This window comes from Falco naumanni, chromosome 1 (genome assembly GCF_017639655.2).
Source record: "Falco naumanni isolate bFalNau1 chromosome 1, bFalNau1.pat, whole genome shotgun sequence".
Classification (NCBI taxonomy): domain Eukaryota; kingdom Metazoa; phylum Chordata; class Aves; order Falconiformes; family Falconidae; genus Falco; species Falco naumanni.
The window spans coordinates 64,395,606-64,418,919 of NC_054054.1; the positions used below are offsets into that span (position 1 = coordinate 64,395,606).

The window sequence follows — 23,314 nt, forward strand, 5'->3', positions numbered from 1 at the left end:
TCTTGCTGTTGTTTGCTGTGAGACACTTTGCACTAAAAATGGAGCTGTGTGAGCAACAGAAAGCATGTGTTTCACTTTTGTTTAACCTCTCAACGGCTATTTTTGAGCTCCCTTTAGAATTGCTCTGTGTCAACGATTTAGATCTCGAAACGTTGAGAGGTCTTGTGAAAAAAAGTCCTCATCACTGCATATGCCTCCTGTAAGTCCATTCTTAAAGTTAAACCTCCTTGCATAGCTAGTTGAAGTTCTGTTTGTAGGATAGTGCCAGTTACGTTTTCAAGACAAGCGGAAACGCTAACAATGTGCATCAGCTGGTCCCTTGGATTCAGTGGTTTTAGTGGAATTACTGTAATTCTCCTGTTCAGGTTGTTAGTGGCTTCAAGCAGAAACCCCTAATCCTCTGCATATTGGCAGAATAAAATGGTGTCATCCCCTTTGTGGACTATCACAGTATAAAAAGTATTGCTATTTTTATATATATATATATATATGTAGCAGCATCCTCCAAGTGCCAGCCTTTAAGCCAAGTGCAGAGGTCTGCAGTCTTCTGGTCAGTCCCTGTGTGTCGCAGGTTTACAATAAATATTAGCTGTTTGGTGAGGGAGGGCACATAATCATGTTGTGCGCCCACTGTACTGGGATGAAAACTCGCATTGGTAACTTGGCTGCAGATGTCATCACTGTGGACTCGAACAGCTGGGCTTAGCAGAGAGCTAGCAGGGAAGGATATCTCTGTGGCAAAGCATCTCTGTTTTCCCATTTGGGCAGAAAGTGGTGCTGTAGAGAACGGTCACTGGGGAGAAATTGTTTGTAAGGGAAAAGCAACTCCCTACTGACTGAATATTAGTGTCTGTGGGGCCTTGTTTGATGCTGTTTATCAGTGGGGAGGCTCAGGAAAGGGTGGTGGCTCTTTCAGTTTAAGCCATTTGTGGATCAATTTCCATGAAAAAGTGTGCAATCGTATTATTAATTGGATACTATTGAGTTTCTTTAAAATAAATATAAACTGGTTCTAGTCAAAAGGTAGGTTAAAAGGAGGGAAAATACATTTTTATGTCAGTCTCACGTCTTTTTTAACTCTCGATTAATTTGAAGAGTTGAAACAATTTTAAAACAAAGCCATTAAAATGAAATACGTTCTTACAATGCAAACCAGTCTACCAGCTCACAGCCCTGAGTACGCCTTTATAGCTTATCCTCTGAAAAAAGTATTGTAAAAGGAAAATTGTGACAGCCCTAGTAGCTGTGGCACTAACTATGGCATTTTCTTCTGAAAGACTTTACCTGCAAAATTAATCAATTTAGCAGTATTTGGGTGGTTTTGCAGACTTTAATACAATGAGCTTGTCTTTGCTAACGCTGCGGGGTGGGGAAGCAGTTACTAGGAACTAAAGATCCTAGTGGCAGTGTAACCCACATGGTAATCGAAGCTGTCTGTGTATGGAAAGAAAAATGATATGTGCAGTGCATGCTTATTATGCATTGATTAATTATTGCATTCATAAATACACAGTCCCCTTTTTTAAAATAAGTTGTCTTAACTGCTGGCAGTTTTTAATCAGCAATGCTGTACTTAGACACGTTATGGCATGGCTGTGGGGTTGGGGAAGACAGAAAGGTGGGAAGAAAAGTATGTGTGAGACATGTTATTAGTATGTGAGCTGAGGCTGTGAGTGAGCAGATTTATGGTAGATATTAGAAACTGCTCCCCTAGCGCAACCTCCCCCTGCACCTACTGCCACTGGAAAAAAAAAAAAAAAAAGCTAGCATGTTTCTTTCTTCTCTATGTTTATTTAAATTAATTTTGCAGACAAGTACGTGAGGTTATTTGGAAGGGGAAAGGCATAAATCTGATGGTGTGTTTGTGTAGCCCCCTGAGCAGAGGGAACACAAGGAGTTCTTACTGCAAGTGTTGCCCTGAAAATCTCTAAAATCTTCAGAGTATTGCTCTAAGTAAAGAATTGTTTAAACAGTTTGTAGGGAGCTATTTTATAGGAAATTAAATCTCTGTGGCCTGTTTTGTTTTTTAACTTGCCAGCTCTTCCTTCAAGCATTCGAGCAGCAGCTGCTCATAAAAGCTCAAAAAGACTGCTTTACGGAGTGAAGTTTTTCTGATATGATTAGAGAAAAATGTATTTCATAGCATGTTTGCTTTGGAGAAACATCTTTTTGAGGGCTACAACACACAATAACATTCTAGCCATGTCCATTGTAAACTGTGTGCACTGTACCACGGGAGACTTCACTATGTCCTCCGTTGAGCAACTGTGCCACAAAATTAACATATCATCCATTCAAACAGCCGGGGTTCTCTGCGAACAACAGGGAAAAGCAGCCTCCTACTCCCATAAGAGTTGCCTTTGTTTTCATAGTGTTAACACTGCCGTTTACTTTATTAAAAAACACCCTACTGAAGAAAAGAAAAAAGAAGAAAAAAAAAAAGCTTTCAGCATCCTCTCTTGAATTTCTTGTGGTTGCTTTCCACCAAGGAAATGCCCCACTCAGAAGGACAAAATCTGTGTATTATTTTTTGCATGTTGGTGGTTTCACAAATCAGCGGAGCTTGTCGCCCTGTAAAAGTGCCACAGAAATTTAAGGCTGCAACGTGGGCAAGGGAATTAAACATTTAGTTGCCTCCTCCTTGATTCAGACAAATACACCAGCACATGTTTCTTTTTAAGGCACGTGCTTAAGCATTTTGTGGAATGAAGAACTGTCCGTGTACTCTCCTGGGTTGAAGCCAATGGAACGAAGAAGATGGGGTGGATCAGGTTTTCATGTATGTTCGCAGAACTGAGCACTCTTGATACCACTTTTGTTTTTAACTTAGTAATTTGAAACAGTTACTGATCTCCTTACCCTTTCCTGTAGGCTTTAACCTTGAATGTTGTTATGGGCTGGAATGTCCAAGTAGCAAAGCTGGCACATGTAGGTACACATACACAGAACAATTGTATTTTTTTGTATTGAAGGCAAGATCAAGGCTTTCCTTTTGCTTTCCATATATCAGGGGTGAAGGGATCTTTGTCTGCCCCAACCATTGTCTGCTGCTCTTAAGCTGGAGGAAGGAAAGGAGGGATGGAATAACAAGATAAAACCAGCAGGCACAACAGGAGAGTCAGGGGAGAAATGTTCGCAGGTCTCAACAGCTGTTCCCAAAATCAAAGCAAAATTCCTTCTGCCTTTTCAAAATCTGGAAGTTAGAAAATGTGGAAAGCACTTGCTGGGGAACTCAGATTTCTCATCAACTCAGCTCAGTTTGCAAAGGGGGCAGCTTTTGCTTTCTGCCACAGTAAAGCATTGTAGAGCTCTGTGCCACTTTTGCCACTTCTGGCTTAGGGATGAGGGCTGAAAGCTGCTCAGCTCTCTCCTCGCCTGAAGGAAGGACTGGACCCATTTTGTGTCTCACAGGCAAGACACCTCTTGCCCAAAGCAACCTGCTGTTCACAGGACAGAGAAACTGCGGGTGCTCTGGTGGAGGATGTGTAGTCTGCACAGTGTGGCAGGATGGGTGCCCTCAGCACCACAGAAGCTGGCCGTGGTGCCATCTGCCCCAGAAAAGCGCCCTTGTGCAGTGCCCACCAGGGCCTGGCAGCTGGGCACTGCAGCTCTGCTGGACAAGCAGATAGGGAATTTCTAGTAGCTCTGGTGGAGGCAGAGCTGGGAGGTACTAGATGGCCTACCAAGCTGCAGTTGCTTAGCTAAGCTAGTTTCCTTTAGGTTCGAGTTTAATCTGCATGGTTTGTCTCTGTGGTTTCAGCGTTGGCATCGTTGAAGAAGCCCGCAGTTTCTTTTCCAGTAGTCAGAAGCATAGCGGCAGGCACTCTGCACGTGGTGGTTGAGAAGAAAGAAACTGTATGAACCACCTTGCATTACACTGCAAAGATTTTTCATTCCCTGAAGGGCTGTGTTTTGTTAATGTTTTTGGTTGATGACCTGAAAAATGCAGGAGTCCGAAACAAGTGCCGTTATTATTTTAATAATATTACATCTCATGGTGTGCTGTTATTGATGCTATCGGCACCTGTGATTTTCAAGACACTTCTCAAATGCCAGTGATCTGCTCTTGCATTGGGAAATAAGAGGCAGGGATATGCGTATTTTACAGATAGGATAATTCACTGTAATAATTCAAGAAATAGCCACAGTTTTTGATCATACCAATTTTGGGATGTTTTGGTAGAGTTTTTTATAAAGTAGCTTGTCCCAGCGTACGTGGGGGGAAATGTGCAGGACAAGGAGAGCTGCAGATCTGGAAGTTCTGTAATGACATGGCTGTCAGTAGGACTGAATGAGCAGACTTCAGCTGAATTGCAGCACAGTTGTGTCAGGCTCTTCAAAATTAATGGCATATTTCTCAGAAAAAAAGCCCCCTGCTTAGACGTTGTCATCACCTCTGACTTGGATACTGAATGTCCCATTTGGTAGGAACCCCTCCTCCTTCCCCTGCATCCTGAGTACATTTTGCAAAGACTGCCAAGATACTACTCATTTTTCTAAATTCATTATCACACAGATGGCATGGGAAGTACATTTTTGAAGGACTGAGTTGTTGCAATGGGAAGCTTTTTTCTCTTCCTGGGAAGTGTGTCTGGTGCTTTGAGATTACCACGTGAAAAGCATCTATATGGAAAAATATTAATGTTTCAGTTAAGCAGTAGTTTCTGTAACCAGTAGAAATTAATAGGGAATACTGAAACTCATATTCTCAGGATTTAGCTTTTAAAGGCTAGAAAACTAGCCTCATGACTTGATTAAACAATCTATTTTCTCACCATGTGGAAAGATATTTTAAAATGAAGTAAATTATACTGATCTCATTTGCACTTTGACCCTGGGACAAGGGCACGTATACTATTGCTAAGAGTGGGGAAGAAATAAAAAAGAAAAAAAACAATCCAGTAAGTGCTGGGTGGAGCAGCGTGCACTGAGCTGTTGTATCACTGTAAAAAAAGACAGTACTTCCCAGCCTGTACAGTCTTAATTTATCCCACCTTTTCCTTTCCTGAAAATGCTGTCAGACCCAAGCAGAGGAGTAAATTCTGAGACAGCCCCCTGGAATTGCCCTGGTACCTTAGTAAATCAGGTCTTGTCAGTCCAAGCATCTCAGCTGATTGCAGCTGCCGTGGTAACAGATGAGGAGGCAGTAGTTTCTGAAGGTAATCAGGTTCCAAATCGTGGAAGGCTCTGTAGATCAAAAATAATGCTTTAGGCTTCTTCGGTTACCAACTGGTAGCCGTGGTCTGCTATAAACCACCACACTTAAATAAATAAATAGACAGTTGTGTTGTGCCATGGCCGCTTTTTGTTGCTGTTAGCATGCAACTCCAATCTGCTATCATTTGAGAAGATCCGGGCTTGCACTGAGAAAGCAATGTGCAACTGGTGATCTCTGTGGCCAAAGGGAAAGGCCACCCTGAAGTGCACAGGCTGGAGGAAGCTGGAGGAATTAATCATTGCTGTTTTCTAAGACTGTTTAAGTTTTCTGGCTATTTTGTTTTGTTAATTTCATTTCCCCCCCCCCCCCCCCCCCCCCCCACTGGCCTTAACTGACAAAGAGAAGGCATGGGATAATCTCTTGGATAAATCCTGTCTTGAAGAGGCCTCAGAAGTGCTGAATACTTTGGTGTGCTGAAAACCAAGCAGGGAAAATCCAGGTTTATTACTCCATCCATTTCTTTAATAGTATGAAAGTGGCCAGCTCAAGCCTGTCAGAGGGAAGGGACCGGCCAGCCCCTGGCAGCTCGCTGCGTGTAGCTTTTGCCAGTGGGAGAAGGCCTATGTGAAACATGCTCCTGTCATCTGGTTTTTTCTGAACGTTTGAGGCTTGTTGAAAATAGCAGCTAGTAATTTGTACCCAAGGAGGAGGTGTTGAGCAAAGATGGAGACATCTTGCTGACAGTGGTGTCCACCATTTGAAACGTGTGTTACATTTATTACTACGTTGCAGGAGGCAGGTGCAAGCTCATAGAAAGCCTTCCTGTAGCTGCAGGGAGGGCAGTCGGGGAAGATGCAACTCTAGACCCTCAGGTACTGTTCTCTGCTTTTGCTGAAACAGATTTTGTACCTGAAAAGCATTATCCAAGATGCCTGAAAAGCAAAGTTTAAACCAAGTATCTGCGTGGTGCCCATGGTACCTCCTGTCCATTGTCTAAATTGCTGAAGCAGTCAACATTGAAGATGCTTCTGCTCAGTCTTCCTACATCTTCAGTCCACTTGAATGTGACAGCCTTACAAGGCCATCTCAGGGCTTGTTCTTCAGGTGCTTGGTCTTTTTGTCACAAGGCTTAAACTGATTTAGAGCACTGCAAGGTAGTGTAATGAGTTTATTTAGGCTAAATGGACTTATACTGTCTTAAGATAACAAAGAAATAATTTAGTTTCAGGAAATAGATACATTTCTATACTAATATACTAAATATACTAATATACTATACTAATATATACTATAATATATATTATAATATATACTAATATATACTATACTAATATACTAATATATAGTAATATACTAAATATACTAATAGATAGTGGAGAACATGCTCCTTCTCCAGTTAGTCTTCTGGCTAGAAATAATGGCTAATAGGCTGAGTGGTAAGATGACTTTGAAGTAATGCATCTATATCAGTTTATTTTGCTTTTTTTCTTTCTTCTTGTACAAAAGAGCTCAGTTAGTCTTTGCCTGAGGTCAAAACTGGGTTTATACAGAGGGGATTGTCTGTTCTCCAGGATATTTCAAAGCTTGCATTCAGCACGTTTTTGACTGCATCGTTTGTGGAATCTTCGGAGCTTGAACTCCATATTCCATTCCAAGACATGTAAAACCTGTGCTGGGTTATACCACACCCTCTCTGTGTGTATCCCTGGGTTTTCTGTACTTCTCTGCGGGGCTGGAAATGCACTCTGCACTCTTCACTCACCTCTGCACGTTTGTACTTTAGCATCCATAGTGTAGCTTTGCATTTTGTGTAACCACTCTGCTGATACCAAATGCAAACAGGCAAAAGATGGGTATTAGGCAAAAATCATTTGCTTCCCAGTGTCAAAAACATGGACTGATGCAGGCAATGTTCCTGGATCATCAGTTCAACGTGGTCCTTAAATTTTAGTGTGACTTTTTTAGTGGGATGAACTGAAGTTTATTTCAACCTCTTTGAGGAAAAGAAGGAACGAATGGCTATTATCAGGAGCAGTGACCCAAGAAAAGGTTTTGCTGCCATTATGATTCAGGAGAAGGAGTTTATGTATCAGTAAGCAGAGTGCATAAGAGATGCCAGGCCGCATCTGTGATGTAAAGGAAGGGCAGGATATGGAATTTATGATTAGAGCCATCTTCTATGCATTATGCATAAGATAATACATTGGTGTCGGTTATATACAGTAGAAGCCTTAATTCAGCTGGAGTCCTGCTGACATCGTAAACCGGGAGACAGCAAGTAGTTTATGGGCAGTGGTAGAGCCTCTGGACTGAATTACAGTCTCAGCATTCAGTCTGTTAATGAGAGTTGCAGTTTGTGGTAGACAGTGTATTACATGCTTTTACCCAGAGTAGGACTGGTGACAAAGGAGGAAAACGTTTATTGCAGAGATGCTTTGAGGAGTGGGAGATGGAGTTACGGGCAGGAGAACCATAGAAAACTATAAAACTAATGCAAGGGAAGAAGGGATGATTTGGAGCTAGCCAGAAGAAAAGATGCCAGAATGGGAATAGGATTCCCCCATGCAGTCACTGGGCTACCGCTGTGCCTTGGCGTGCCCACCTTGAGCAAGAACTGTCTCTGCCACTCCCAAGCATTTTTTATCCTGATCCCTCATAGTTAGAGAGAGGCTTTCACCCCAATGTCCAAAATTGTTAATACTCTTTCTAGGTTGTTTTTTTTTGTTAGCATTAATTGCAATTGCTAGATGTTCTTGCTGTCCACGTAAATGGCCAAATCCTTTCTGAATCTCATCAAATCCCTGGCCATGATGACTTCCAGCAGGGTAACAGCTTATCATGTGAAAAATGATTGGGTTTTTGTCAGGTTTTAATTTTCCCTCCTCAGACTGTGGAGAGGGAGGCATCCAAGCTACCTTTTCCATTTCTGTTCATTAGCTTGTATGCATCTGTCATGTTGCTTCTAACTTATCTGCTCTCCAAGGGAGAAAGTTATGATCTTTCAAGTATTTCTTCTTATGGGTGGTGTTTTGAGTTTTTATTGAGTATGTGAAGGTTCTTCATCTATTTCCCTGGTTACCCTTTAATTCTACATTGCCATGTTTGAGGCAAGATGAGCTGTACAGTGTTTCAGTTCAGGCTGCATCTTGACCTATATAAAGGCAAGATGTTATTTTTTATTATTATGTGCTCTTGCTGCCCCCACCCCCTGTGAAGCCTACTCCAAATGCTGAGGGTTTTTTTTTATTTAAAGCAAAACCAAAAGGACAGGAGAGGGAGAAAAAAGATCTTTATGATAAATTTATGATAAACTTGAGAGTTTGGAGCCATTTCTCTTTGGAAAGCTTGCTTCCTCTCTTCCTTTCCCCAAAGTGGCTTTGAATTAAGCAGAATGTCCCATTTGACTCAAATATTACAAGCCACATCAATATATAGCTATGTCCTTCCCCAAAATGCCTGTTCTGTTCCTGATAAATTAGGTCTCTTGGTCACTTGGAACAGATTGTTCTACTTAAATGATTACAGTGGTGCCCAGCTAGCACTGATGGAAAGTAAAGTTTGGTCCTTGATGCTAGTACTAGCAAATGTGTGGAGTAAAATACAAAAGCAACCATTAGCTTGGAGGGAGCAAGGTTAATTCTGGAAAAAAATTAGTGCTTGTTGCAGATGTCCTGGGTCTTAACTGCGCTGCATATCAGAGCACTGTGCTGTTATCAGGGATGTTGGTGGACTGGAGGTGTGCTCTAGTTGTGATTTTTCCCATGGGTAACTGAGAATTGCGTGTGTGGAGACAGATGAATAATCTCTGTTGACATTTAGGGGAGCAGGGGAAAAATCTGTAGGAATCCTGTAAGATCTGCCTGTGTCAGAACTGCTCCTTGGCATTCTTTGAAATTACTGGCAATGTTGCCGACAGCTGAACACAGACATCTAATATCTGAGACACTTTAAAAAAACTTAAAGCCCTTACCTATACATACACACAAATAATATAGGTCACCTTCAATGCAGTGGATTTAGACTGAGCTCTGGAAAATCAATTTCGGTTGATTAGTTGCACTTGTAAAGAGTTAAAGCCAGGTACCAGGCTACACAGACTAATGTCTGTTGTGTCAGGCTGCAATCCAGAAAACACATTGGTGCTTGTGTAATGCCATGCATGTGACAGGAGCTGTCTGAAGCCAGTGCAGAGGTAGAAGCATTCCATGAGATCTCTGCAAACTTTGTTTCGTGGATGGCATCCAGGCAGCAAAAGCACATGGTGGGTCATCTTACCAAGTCACTGGAAGTCAAGGGGACGTAAGGGCAACTAAGCAGCCAGCTACTTCGCTGCAACCTGTGCAGGTGATTGGGTTGGCAAGCCAAGGGTGGATTGTATCCTAGTCACCACTTCCCCCATTCCTAATTACTGCAGTTTTCTATGCTCAGGGGTGGCTGAAGTGAAACTGAAATTGTAAATATTTGTCAATTATTTAAAAACCAAAAGTAGTCTATAAAGAGTGAAGGGAGTGGAAGAGGATGGAGATTTTCTTTTATAGTGTTTAAAGAACACACTGTTTCATCAGTTTACAGATTCAGTTAATACACAGCATCTGCCAAAGGTGTTTTGTGTCAGGAGACTTTGAGTGGAGCAGAAACCTCCTATAACAAAAGTATCCTTTCAGAAGGACTCATGTATTTTCACTGGTTTTGACAATAGGTGAAGTAAATTCTTTTATGTCTTAACAACCTTTCTCTGTAGCTTACAATTTAAGGGCTTAAAACACTCAAAAGTGCCCATTGCAGCCAGGAGCCTGACTCCCACTGAACTGGCACGAGTCCTGGGTTCCCAATGTCCAGAAATTTCTTTTGGAAAGTGAAATTCACTCTTAAGTAACTTTAGTGCCTTTTAATATTTTGCTCATGATCTAATTTGGATCTTAAGTGTACCAATTTGGAAACAGCCTGCCTGACATCAAGCTCTGAGTTTTTAAACTCATGTGGTTTAATAAGATTAACTTGCTGCAGTTCTGATACAGTCTTCTGTGAAAGCTTATTCAAATTAAGAATCAGTCAGAGGGGAAGTAGCCTCAAGCATAAAGTTGGAGTGAGGTGGTGCCAAAAATCGGGGCTCTGAGAGGCTCTGTTGTCTCACCCTTCAGTGAGAGCAGAAACCTTTAGCAGCCAAAGGGGGGGGGGGGGGAGCATAATTAAGAGATGAAAAACAAATATTCCCTTTTTCAGCTGTCGTCTTTGGAGATGTACACAGATGGGCACACACAGGAATGGATATGTAGTTCAAAAACTCATTTTTGAAGCTGTATAATATATATTAATATATGTGGGAACTGGGTACTTTCTCAAATGTCTGCTTGAATTATCAAGAATAATTCACAAAGTAGAGCATGGCCACTAAAATGAATGAATAAATAAGTGAGTCTGAGGAGTATTCCTGCCAAATCTGTGTTTTGGGGCTCTTCTGCATAAAGTAATTAATTTGTTTTTTAATCATTTTAGTTTCTTCCAGTGTTCCCTTGCATTTCTGCAGGTGAGCATCTCCACCATGAATTTAGTATCCTCAGTGTTGGTATGGGAAAACCTGATTGTGTAACCTCTTTTGACCCAAGGTTACATCTTAATCCTCTTCCTCCCAGGGGAAGACCCTCACGTTTGATAAGTACTGTGCAATTTTCAAATGTGTACCATATTGATAACATGTATATGGAATCAGGGCCCTTCTGGTTCCAATTTGGATTCTGATCATGTTGGGCATTTTTTCTTCTTCCATGAAGAAAATTTTCAGCAGAGTTTCCATGCATAATTTCATTCCACTGTTTCAGCAGGAATAAGGCAGCTGTGAAAGAGGAATGTGAAATCAAGAGCCCATCACTTTCTGATAACACAAATTTTATTAAAGGTCTTGTAGGAAGGAGAAAATCTATAGGACAGGTAGGGCTTTGGTCACAGTCCAGTGTTACTCATCTGGAAGAGAAGCTAATTTAAAGACATGCTTAGCATGGGCAGCAGGAGTGGGCTGGAGTGCTTAGTCGTGGATATGAAGCCCTGGGGTAAACATTAGGTGATTCTGAAATCTGTGTGCTGTGACAGGAGCCATTGTCAGCTGTTGGTTGCCCAGACCTGGTCCAGGGGAGGACTTAACTAGAAATAATGGTACAAAAAAATGTGTTGACCACAGAGGAAAATAAAAGATATTGAGAGACTGAGATTTTCACGGGGTATGTCCGTTGTAGCGGTGATAAAAGTGTGTCTGTCATATCTTCCACAGCAGTTTAAAATACACTGAAAAGCAAGATGGTCTTCTGCTGATGTTGGTTGCCACTTGATGTAGCCTGGGTGTCTCTGATAAAGCTACTGCAGTAATGGTTAATTTGCTTGCAGAACAAAAAGCAGCTGGTAAATTTTCTTTGTGTAGGTTGGCAGAAGTGTACAAAATCTAGTTTGATTACATTAGTATTTCTTCTATGTTTTTTTCCTCTTCCAGATGGCTATTGCCAAAATAGACAGTATAGAGTATGATATTTTAAATATATGCATTTCTTTAATGTGAAACATTTGGCATGTTTGTATATATCTAGGTTGACTTGCATATATGTAGAAAGGGATATACATATGAGAAAGTACAGAAACGTGCACAGAAAAATAGCAAATGACAGCCTTTTTTAAATGGGAAACTTCACAATTCTTCCCTTTCATGTACACAAAGAGTAGAACAGATTTAAAATAAGAAGGAAAGCAGAAACAGCTCACTATCTCTGAAGATAATTAAAACCATTACCAACATCCAGAAGACCCCAAAGGTGTTGTAGCATACTGGCAAGTCCACATTGGTTTATGATGCATATATTTGTTGGTCATTTGTTTTTCTTTGAAACCACAAAGCAAGTAAGAAAGTTGCACTGTCCTGGATGTCTGTTAAGCCTGCCCTGTTCCACCACACATAAGGCTGAAAAATTGCTGTGTCTTCATATCCCATACAGGTGTTGTGACTTTCAGCTTGGCACCTCCAAACTTGTATGACTCCTAATCAACGAACTCACACTGTGACCTTATAGCCCACTTGGTGCGTAAGACCATGGGAGGCAAATAGGATCCAAGGGAGCTGGCTCCATAATACACCCAAGAATTTAGACTTTGACTTCCAACTGTATAAATTTTTCCATCTTATCCAAGCTTTTAACTTTATTATCATATTATTATTATCTCATTATTAGGCAGTGGAGAAAGCTGTAGCTCTTGCTTTTAATACTTTCTATTTTTTCCTGACTTTATATCTGTTGGATTTTTTTCTTCCTAGGAGCTTTTCAGTCTCCTTTTGCTCCCGGGTGATCACTGTATTTTCTCTGTAACTGTGAAACCCACGCTGTTGTTGCTTATTTATAGGTAATCCTTACGTTTGGGGGTTTTATGTGGTTGCAGGGACTTTCATTACACTGTATGGAAGTCTAGGTCCTGAACTGCTCTAAGTAAGCTGCACTTTGCTGATGCAGTTGGAGCACCTGATCTGCAAGTTCTGAGGATCTGTTGCATTCAATGCATCCATTGCATGGCTGCACCAGCAAATGCCTTTCATGGGGATAGCATCACCAGGGAGGGAAGTTTCTACTTTTATTGACTTCATATGACCAGCAGTACGCTATCTTCAGATTCAGGTTTTGCACTGAACAGGCAATCTATGTCTTAGTGGGGTACATTGCATGACTGGAGAAGAGGGGAATTTTTCTGAAGTTGCACAGTCAGCTGGTATGGAATTACGTGAATATTTTGCAAGACACTTTTTCTGTGGCTGTGTTCAATCCCTTCAATCTTTCTAGTACCTAATGAGGTGGGACCCCTGACTTTGTGTGCTGTGTGTGCGTCTCTGCAGATAAATCTGTGTGTATTCCTGGCCTTGGGCTGTGGTCTGAGCTGGGCATGGAGACTCTTCCTGCCATTTCAGCTCAGCTCAGCGTAAGTGGTCATACTTCACGGAGGCTCTGAATAGCTTGAGATGGTGTGCAAAGCATCCTGAGCAGCACAGTAGGGTGGAAAGTACAGGGCTGTACGCACAGGGAGCAAAACCAGATGAGTTTATAGCCTGGGAAGCATTGGCCATGGTCAATGATGGTTCTAACAGTGTTTTGGAGCATGAAAAGCCTGATTCTGGAGGGTCTGAGGTAATTCAAAGTGCTGTTGTGCATTGGTGGCTTGGTTCAACTGAAGACATTTCCTGAGTCATAGTGGTCATCTTTGTGATGTTTGCAAGATCCAGCCTATTGCTTTTGAAGGTCTCTTGCTGTGGATTTCAGGAGGCCACAGGAAGGAGGGAGGTGGAAGAGAAATGTGCTTCGCAATAAGGAGAATAAAGAACATTTTTGAGGCAAACCTTAATCTGAGGAATTGGCTTTTTTCATCAAGTAGTAAATTCATTAGTCATGTACAGCAAGGAAGTTGATTTATGGCTGTTAACTGTATTGAATTGATGAACGTAGCTTCTTGAAATTTAGTGGCCAAAATTAAGGCCTCTCCAGGTGTTAATAGATTAGGCCGCTTAAAACAATTTATTAATTTATCCTGTGCAGGTGGGGGATAGGATACTTCTACAGTGATGCCTGTATTGCTTTAGAGATATTTTAGTATACATGTGATTAAAGGTCTGTTTGTACTTCCTACTAATTAACTAATGGCATGGAGTGGTGAAGGATGGCAAGGACCTTGGCTGAGGGTTAAGAATTCTGAATTTTGGAGACTTTGGAGTGGGAGACCCCACCCCAAAAATCTCAATTTGATTTGAGCAATGCTCTCTTCCTCTGCTTTCTATAAACTCTGTCAGCATCTGTTTGTAAAGGAGTTAAAGAAGTAAAATCAGAGGCTATTAACAGTACAGTATGTCTGCATTAAAATACAGTATTATGCATATATACTGTTATTTTTATTGCTGTAGTATGTGGATCAAGTGACATCCCATCATGATAAGCTCTGCATATACATAATTTCCCACCTGGAGACCTTAAAAGATCACTGTATATTTTTGTGACTGATCATGTCACGCAGTCATATCATCTCCAAAGGAAATGACTTATGCTGTAAGTGGCTCGTCCTTAAGTGCTATCCTACCCAGAAGAGAAGGAAATAATTAAGATGGCATGCATTATGTAAAACAAACTTGAATAAAGAGTGACAGAAGGGCTGGCTTTGACAGCTGGATGCTAAATGAAATTTGTTTCTGTTGTTACAGATGCATAGACTGTTTTTAAATGTATAATTTATTTAGATTTATTTAAGGGGTAGAGGAAAGAAACAAGAAATCCCTGATGCGGAGAATTGAAATAATGAGTTGTTATACATACATAAATAGTCATTACAAAATATTTTATTGGTGTATTTTTTCTGTATTTATAAGGGCATTTTAAGACTCCTTGAGTCTGCATTTTACATGCATGCAAATACACGCTGCATTTTACCCAGCAATCCTTATTGCCTACTTAATTGAGTTAATAGCAGAAAGACATGAATACTCCTGACTGCTTCAGCTTGGCTCTAGGGAGAGAATGGATTTTTCATCTTTTCTAAAAGAGAATTTATCCTGAATGGCTGTATCTCAAACTGTGTTTTATTACTCATATCTTTAAGGATGCCAGCACTTTAGGTAAGGAAAGGCTTCCTACTCTAAGCTGCAAGAGCTTTAGCTATGAAGTCAAAACATCTACAAAGAAATACTTAAGTTGCAATATAATGGTGGGGGAGAAAGGGCTGTTTCCAAAAAACCTTCAGATGGATGGCTGAGGTAGAATTGATCCTCTGGTTATGATGGCAGAGTGCTTTGTTGATGTGTCATTAACACTGTGGACCAAGGATTTATACACTGAGGGGAGGAATGATTTATCCTGGGTTTGTTAGACCAAGTCACATCAGAATTCATCTACTATTTGCTCCTGACTTTTCCACTTATGCTATATGCAAATACATGTTATCACTAATCTTTATAAAGAAATTGTTTTCAAAATTAGCAGTATTCAGCACTGCGTACTGATTTTATGGAGATTAAACTGGAGTAGTGCTTAGGACTTGAGTAGTCCTGAAGCAAGCAATTGTGAAAATTTGCCTTTAGGGCCAGTTCTTGCCACCTCTCCTTTCTGATCCTTGCTGTCACTGATTTAGTAGGTTTCACCAGATATAATATTACACATGTTGTTCTCTATTCTCTTTTTCTGGCATCCTAATAGTGTCTTGGAGCTCTTGGGCACCCCTGGGGCAAGTGGCAGAGGTTTCTGTTCTCCTAACCAGCTGCCTTGCCAGCACTGTGCTTTTGCTTTTTCTCAGTGTGAATACCTTCTGGGGTTTTTAAGGCTTATATATCGCTTCAGTGTAGAGAGATCTGTCTTCCTGCCTGTCCGTGGCATTTACTTTCCTGTAAGATGTTTGGAATGAATTGATGTCCCTGGTGCTTCTGCTTCTGCTGATCCTTTTTGTTGCAGATGCCTTTGGTTGCTGCTGACAACAGGATTGTCTGATAGCCTGTATCTCTGTGTTATTGCTTAATTGCCTCTATGATACCTGCAGTAATATGGTCAGGAATTTGTCACTTTGGTCCTGAAAATCATAAAATGTGTGGCTTGCTCTCAGGTATTTTGTGATTCTTACAGAGAACTCAAAACTGAGCCTCTTTCTTTCGTATTTTTTATGTATAGTCCCAAAGGTGCCTCCGAAGTTGCTTTTACACAGTAAAACAGAACTAGTTTTCAGTTTGGTAGGCACACAGGCAGAAATGCTGAGGAGCAATGGGATGGTAAAAATCTCCGATTCCTTCTCCAGTGCAGACACTGTTGGCAAGTTCAACAGAGGAAAGAAGGCAGCTTCCCATGCCCTCCACTCCTCATCCTGATTCCACCTGAAACATTCAATGTGTGGATCGCTGGGGTAATTCCCATTCTCTGTTGTCCAAAACCGGAAAGCATATATGTATTCAAGTCAGGAATTAAGTTGCAATAATGGTATTTCATCATTGTGTATCTCTGTTGCCTATATTGCTGACAGACAAATGAGAATTTCACCAGGGCAGTGAGAGCAGAGTTGGATGGTCAAAGCCTCTGGCATTTCTCGTGTTCCTACAATTTTGTCTTTTATGTGCTTCCTCAGAAGCAATCTAAAGAAAAGTCTTTCCCTTCATTTGAAGTGTGCAGTAGATTCTGTTTTCTGAATCCAGAAGTGATGCCATTCGAAAAGTCTTTTCTGTGATGAAAAATTTGATTACCTGATTGTGTGTCTAGATCTACCTAGATAAAGAGGACCAATTATCATGTGAATAAAGTGTGAGGATTATTCTTTAATTATTGTTGACCTGAGTATGTTGTTCTTTGATGAAAACTGTTCTTTCAGCTTGTTGTCAAGTAAGAAATGCCACCTTGAGATCCCTTCTTAAGGGAGGACTATTTCTGGTCATGAAATACAGAGACTGTTGGCTGAGACTTTGTCCACCAGTGCCTTTTCTCCACAAGTAAATGCATGCGTTCGGGAGAAACATGGATCCTTCCCATGTCAGAGATGATGATTTTGTACTAGTTGATCACAAGGAGGGCCATCAGTGGTGTTGGCAGCAGCTGCTCACAAGTTGCAGAGTGTAAGCAGGACCTCTCCCACATCCTTAGCTGGGCCCTTTGGCTGCATCAAGGCAGCAGAAAAGTTTTAGCAGCTTCACAGAAGGAAGGTTATTGAGACCAAACTTGTAAGGAAAGCTGGGTGTCGCAGGAATCTGAGTGAACTTCTGGGTGAAGTTGCAGTTTGTCCCTTTTTTCTGTAATTGAAAGGCACCGAGTTTTTTGCCTTAGAGAATGGCAAGTATTGAGTACAGTAAGGATAGAGTAATTCCTTTTCTGTTAAGTCATTTTAATGTGTGTTTTGGATCAATAGAAAGAATGAAGTGCTTGTCAAAACAGAAATTCTGAGAAGAATGTGCTGGGGAAACTGACACCGTAGATACTTGAATATAATTGTTTCTTGGCTCTCCAGAAGCCGAAAGATGGTGTGATTCAACTAACATAATAAAAACATGTACTAGCAGGTCCCATTCAGGTTACCAAAGATGTTTTTTGTGTGCTGAATCAATGTTTAGATGAGTGTTGTGAGCAGGGAGAAGTCCCCTGGATAGCCATTTGCAACTATTACTGCCAATAACCTTTCATTTCTGTTCAATTTTCTACTTACAGGTTGCTTGATCTGAATGTGGGTGCTATATATTAATTTTACCCTTAATTTTTATAGGACAAGTTACTTGTGAACAGTAAGTGATTTCTGTTTCCAAGAAATATTAGAATACTCTGTGTCTTTGACATTCTTGTGTATTAAAATACATGGTTACATCAATACATGCTAAAAAAATACTGGATAATCTGTAAAGCTTACTCGGTATCCTTTCCACCAACATTAAAAAGGTAATGGGGAAGAATGGCACTGTCTCTATTAGCAGAGTCTATATTTTAATTAAATGTTGTGTCCTTTTCGTTGTTTAATGAAGATCTTTCTGCGCGTAAAAGTTTGCATCCGTATCAGATAGCTTTCGCTTGAGAAGTACTTTTGTCTCTTAGAGAAATTTAGACTGGAAAAAGCCTCCAAGATATTGTAGCCACCTTTGAGGAAGAAGAGATGTGTATGAAAGCCTGGTGAAGGACTGGATCATCTTGTTAAGTGCTGGATGGTTTGGTTTTGTTGGTTTGGGTTTTTTTGTTGTTGTTTTTTTGTTTGTTGTTTTGGTTTGGTGTTTTTTTTTTTTTGTGGGTGTGGTGGTGTTCGCGGTGTTGCTGCTGTTAACTACTACATGCTGTGTACTAGCAACATTAATTTGGAGAATGATGAGAGATCAGAGCATGCAACAAGCATGCAACAGGCACAACCTGGAGGCAGACAAATTTGGTTAGTATTAAATGTGTGGTGGCAGGGATGGACATCTGTGTGATAGCTGAGAGAGATTTCTAGGGAAGTATTCTGGGAAGGAGCCTGGAGAGAGGATCTGAGGAAGAAAAGGGGGGGAATGTGGGTAAAGGCAGAAGAGTGCGCTGACATGGATGCAAACCTTGACATGGATCATGGGACATGTATCTCAGTGATTCTCCCTGTCCTCTGGGCCATGGAAGAAAATGGAGGCAATCCCTGACTTCCATCACATCCCAAATTAGATTGTGGCCATGGTGGAGATGTAATTTAATTATCTCAGAGAACCTCAGTATCATCAAGAAGCTGGAGTGACTTTGCAAGCATCCCTATGACTTCATTGTGCATTTGTTATCCCAGCCTACTCTCCTGTCATGCCTCTTGCTTTCCAGTTGACAAGAGCCTCTGCCTTTCCATTTGGTCGATTAAATGCTGTAAATTCTGTGATGAGGGGCAAAGCATTAAATTTCTGAAGTGCGTCTGTGTGCCTTATCGTGGAGCCGCTTCCATGTTAACAGTATTTGATTCATACTGAAGGAAAATTGATGACCTGAATCCTCCTCACATAAGAGCTTCATTGTTAACATCTCTTGTTCTCTGTCACACACCTTTTTTCTTTTTCTTTTTTTTTTATGCTATCCCGTTCAATTTATCAAGCGTGCTTTCAGCAATCAAAGACTGGAAAATCGGTTCTCTTCTTGAGGAAGATACTCTGTGTCATTTTATCAAGATGCGGAGCTTGATTCTCTGAAGAAAAGCGAAAGAAGTGGGGCTTTAGCTTAGCACCGTCTTCCAAGTCACATTAACAGAGGATTGCAGCCAAGGTGACAGCAGACCATTCCCAGTAAAAGAAAGCTCCCTCACATGGTCAAGGAGCCGTGGGTAAAATAACCTTTCTCATTGTATCAGTGTTCAGTACTAAAATGCACCGAGTCAGCTCTGGCACATTGTAAACAGCTTGGGGAGGAGTCTTTGAAATGCCTGACTTGGAAGCTGTAGAAGGATTGCGTGTGTGGATTTAAAGGAATAAGGAATATCAAGGGAGTTGATAGAAGGGAAAAAAAAGACAATTAAAACTGGTCAGACAGCATCAACCCAAGTTCAGATAATCTCCTGCTTTACAAAGAGTTGAATTTCAGGTGGATTTTGTAGCCTGAGTTGACAGGCTGTGTGTGGGCAGGCTGCTCTCACCATTAGTACCAAGTATATTTTGTTCGTACTTGTAAGATTAATTCTAACTCTTTGCTGTTGTTTAATACAACTAGTACTTGTCCCGTTTATGTAGACCCAGTATCAGGACAAGCAGATTTAGGAAGACACAGGAGTAATTAAAGTGCAGTTAGCTGTGCAATGGACCCATACTTAATTTTAAGTGTGTGCTCAATAAGTGTCGGGAAGACAGGCTTGTTTGATGTATTTTAAATGGGGCTGAATAGGTGAATAATCCAACTGAAAACTTTTTTTTGCAGTGTCCTTCTAGTGATGATACATGTGACTCTCCAGTGTTTTGAGGGATTTGGCATTTGCTATTTGTACAACCCCCGCTCTAGATGAGGAATGGTAGCATGGTTTTTGGCTCTGTTTTTACAATCAGAAGGGAGAAGGCATGTCATTTTGGAAAGTAAATTTGTTGGGAAATAGCTGTGAGACTGATTATTTTGCTGTCTGCCAAACCCTTTAACTATGACCTGGTTCACCTAACAACTCTAAACAGGAGCTGAGCGCATTGGAGAATTTAGCCCAGAAAACATGACAGTCATTATGTATGACCTGGTGCTGGATACCTCAGATTTACACAAGCAAGATTCACGCAATTGCAGTTTATTGGAAAGAGGATTGAAACAAGAAGTCATATAAACTTAACTGAAAACATCTGTCTGGTCACCATTTCAATTTCAGTACAACTGGTAGGTCTGCCTGCTGTGTGGCAACTAGCTCACAAAGATAAGGGGTAGGATGGTTAGTTATGCTAGTAGAATGAGGGGGAAATAGTAAGAAAGAACAATGAAGGGGGGGAGGGGGCAAAGATTACCTCACTGTCTACTTTAAATACCTTCATTTATCTCTTGCTTGGTTGCTGTAACCTGACAGCTTTCACTCTGTGGAAGCTGTTGTCTTTGTAACCCCAATAACAGCTGAGATTTGTCTCTGGGGTTGTTTCTCATCATTGGTACTTGTCACTGCAGCCCTGCCAGAAAAGCAGGATAAACCCTTTGTGATGAAGTATCAATCACCCTGTATGATTCACTCTGGTTTTGTGCAGCTTTTTTTTTCTTTTTTTTTTTTTTTTTTTTTTTTTTTTTCTCACTTGTTAATGCCCTGGGTAGTTCAGCCCCTGTGCAGGAATTTCTCTGACACTAATCACCTCCCATCTACCTAGCCATTCTGTCTGATAGGTAGTGCAGTCGAATAGCTTGAAGGTATGTGGCATGAAAACCATTGGAAAATGGTAAAAAATTGTATTTGGTGGTTTGCCAGCTGGGATTTTTTTGGTGCAGTCCATTTGGGTTTGACATGGTGATTTTGGAACATATGCTTTCCTTCTCATTCGCCAGTTTTGGCTTTTGTAAAAGTTACTGAAATTGCTTTCAGAGACTTACTGCATTCAGGTTGCAGAGATGGGCTGGGTAGAAAATGCTGAATGGTCCTCCAGATACACTTAATATGACGGCAATCTTAAACTAACAACAATATTTCTGTAATGCTTTAAAATAAACTGGTTTTGAAGCCTTTTCAGTTAGTGCTTTCACCCTGTTTTGTTTTCTGAGGGTCATAACAGGTAGCATATGCTTTCTCTGTTAAGGTTTCTTTGTTTTTGTTGGGGCTTTTAGGTAATTGTTGGTTAAGTTGCTGTGGAGCTCTGCAGAATGTCTCAGGATCTAGATAGACTGATCCAGCCCATGGTGCTGGCTTGATTTAATCCCTCCGCACAGAGCTAATTACTCACAGTGCTGGGGAGAGGGTTGGTTTTGGTGTGTACTAGAGAGCACTTAGAATGGAACTGAGAAAATTCTCCCTGCTTTTGTTGCCCATGTACCATATCACCGCTATCACAGGTCTGTAACTTTGATGTATTCTTGCAAACTTCAAGTCAGAACCCAACTATTCCCCATTTTCAGTGCATACTTGCCATGTGTTGTATATACATACGTCTTTTCCTCTGATGTAGGTCATAAAGCTGAACTGTCAGGTATGTTTTGTTATGAAGGAGTCACTTACTGTAGCAATGAATTGTCCTCACCGAATTAATTTTCACTACAACAGCGTTTTCAATGGAAGTTTACAGTCACTATAGTTCAGGCAGGCAGCCAAGGCAGAAGGGATTTCTGTTTGTATTTCTGTTTCAGTGCCAAAGGAGGATTAGCTTGTGCTGAAAGGAGTAGAGAGGTGAGATAGAAATGCTTGACCTGGTCTTTACTAGACATTTGCTCATTATTTTCTTTTGAATGTTTTGCAAGTCCTTCTTCATGCGTGTGGAAAAGAACAGGTTAAAAACCATGTAGACTGCCAAAGCTTTACAAATGTCTTTACTAGCTTTATTAAACCAAGCTAAAAGAAACCCAGTATATCTTCTTTCTTTCTCCTTTATTCTCACCCCACCCCCATCCTCCTACCCCCATAGGATTTGGGATTTTTCTTTCCAGCCCACACATGTGTAAGTGCCTCCTTGGTGCAAGAGACACGTTTTCATAGTTTGTTAGCTTGCCTTTCCAGCCCCAGCTTGTCAGTACCCCTGACTGATGTGTTCAGGGCTTTGTTGGGTTGCTTGTGACCGTGTTTGGATGAGTGCTGCAATTTTTCTGTAACCTATCTGGTAATTTAGTTGAATGTAGCACAAGCTGGAAGATGGGGACAAGCCTTTGATCTCTGACACTGTGATACCAGCAGGGGAGAAAATAAAAAAAACACAAACACTTCAGAGTCAAGATGTGTTACATTAGTTGGAAAGTAAATTGACAAGAGAGTTGGCAACTAATTCATGCTATAAAATCACTAACCCTTTCGGTAAAGTACGGGTATTTTCCAGCAGTGGAAAGTAGTTTGCCGTTAAGCTTTTGTCTAAGTAAGCTGGCTAGTAATGGCAAGAGCAAAGGCTTAACGCTTCTGTTCTATATCCAAGAACTTTTTTGGGGATACCACAGCATTGTCTTAAGAAAATGAAAGCTGTTAATACAGCAAGAAGCTCTTCACATCTTATTTGGAATTCTTAACTACTTGTTTAAGGGTGCATTTCCTATTAATAGCCTATCAGGCTACTGTTTCTGCCAAAACCTCCCCGTGCCCCTCTTTTTGTAAGTTAGTTTGGTTTCCCGTTTCCCTTCCCTGAGCTGCATAGTAAATGTAATGTAGTTCATTTAACAACCAAAATATTGCAGACTGTCAACACTGTCAAATGGACTAGCAGAGTAAGACTTTGAAATCTCTGCAGTATTTTTGAGATAACATACAAAATATAATCAACAAGCTACGCTGATCCAAAACAGTCCGCCACCTGCCAAACCCAAACAAAACCCTGATTTTTTTTCCATCGGTGCCTATCAGTGAGCAGGTAATCCCCCCGTTTCCCACTTTGGAGGAATGCGTGCGTTGATGAGATGGCAAACATGGTCTGTAATGTAAGTTAGTAAGTTAATTTCTATATCCAGTGGCTTTTGTTGAAGTTTCAGAAATAGTTATTTAACAAGTGTGTGTTTAAAACCTTTTCAATCACTTCCTAGAAGCCTTCCTAGATTCCCTTTCCAGAAGTATTCTCTCTGGGTAGAGATGTCACGTGGTCTAAATAACTTGTGTGCAGATTTCTTCTGCATGAAATCTGACAGCGTCTTTTCAGGAGCAGTAGTGGGAATGGTAAATCCATAATGTGTTGCGACAAGGAAATGTGGAACAAAATGGTGTCATTTAAATTTAGGCCAGAAAGCCAGAACACATCAAGGAGCGGCTCTGAATTAAGGCAGATACACTGGGCGTGGAGGAGAGCAGCCAGGGATTGGAGGTTGAAGGAAAATCAGGAATCAAACCACTTAAGTTTTCCCAGAGAGCAGTATGTAGGATATGGCTGTTCTCTGCAATTGCGTGTGTGGTAGCAGTTTGTGTGCATGGTTACTCCTCAATCTGCACATGTTTTATGTTTTTTTCCTAAGGTTTCCTCTCTTTGTAATAAGATCAAACTCAATTATTGAGCTATGGACTGACTTCCCTAAAACTCCACAGGCCTAGATTTTCCAGTAGTCTGACTGGAACACAGACACCAGA

The 23,314-nt window shown here is 40.9% G+C and overlaps 1 protein-coding gene across 14 annotated transcripts in view; it reads left to right on the plus strand.

Annotated features, from left to right (window-relative positions):
- Positions 1 to 23,314, plus strand: part of ADGRL3 (adhesion G protein-coupled receptor L3) — a 527,115-nt gene that overhangs the window by 244,821 nt on the left and 258,980 nt on the right. The gene's annotated exons all lie outside the window — the stretch shown is intronic.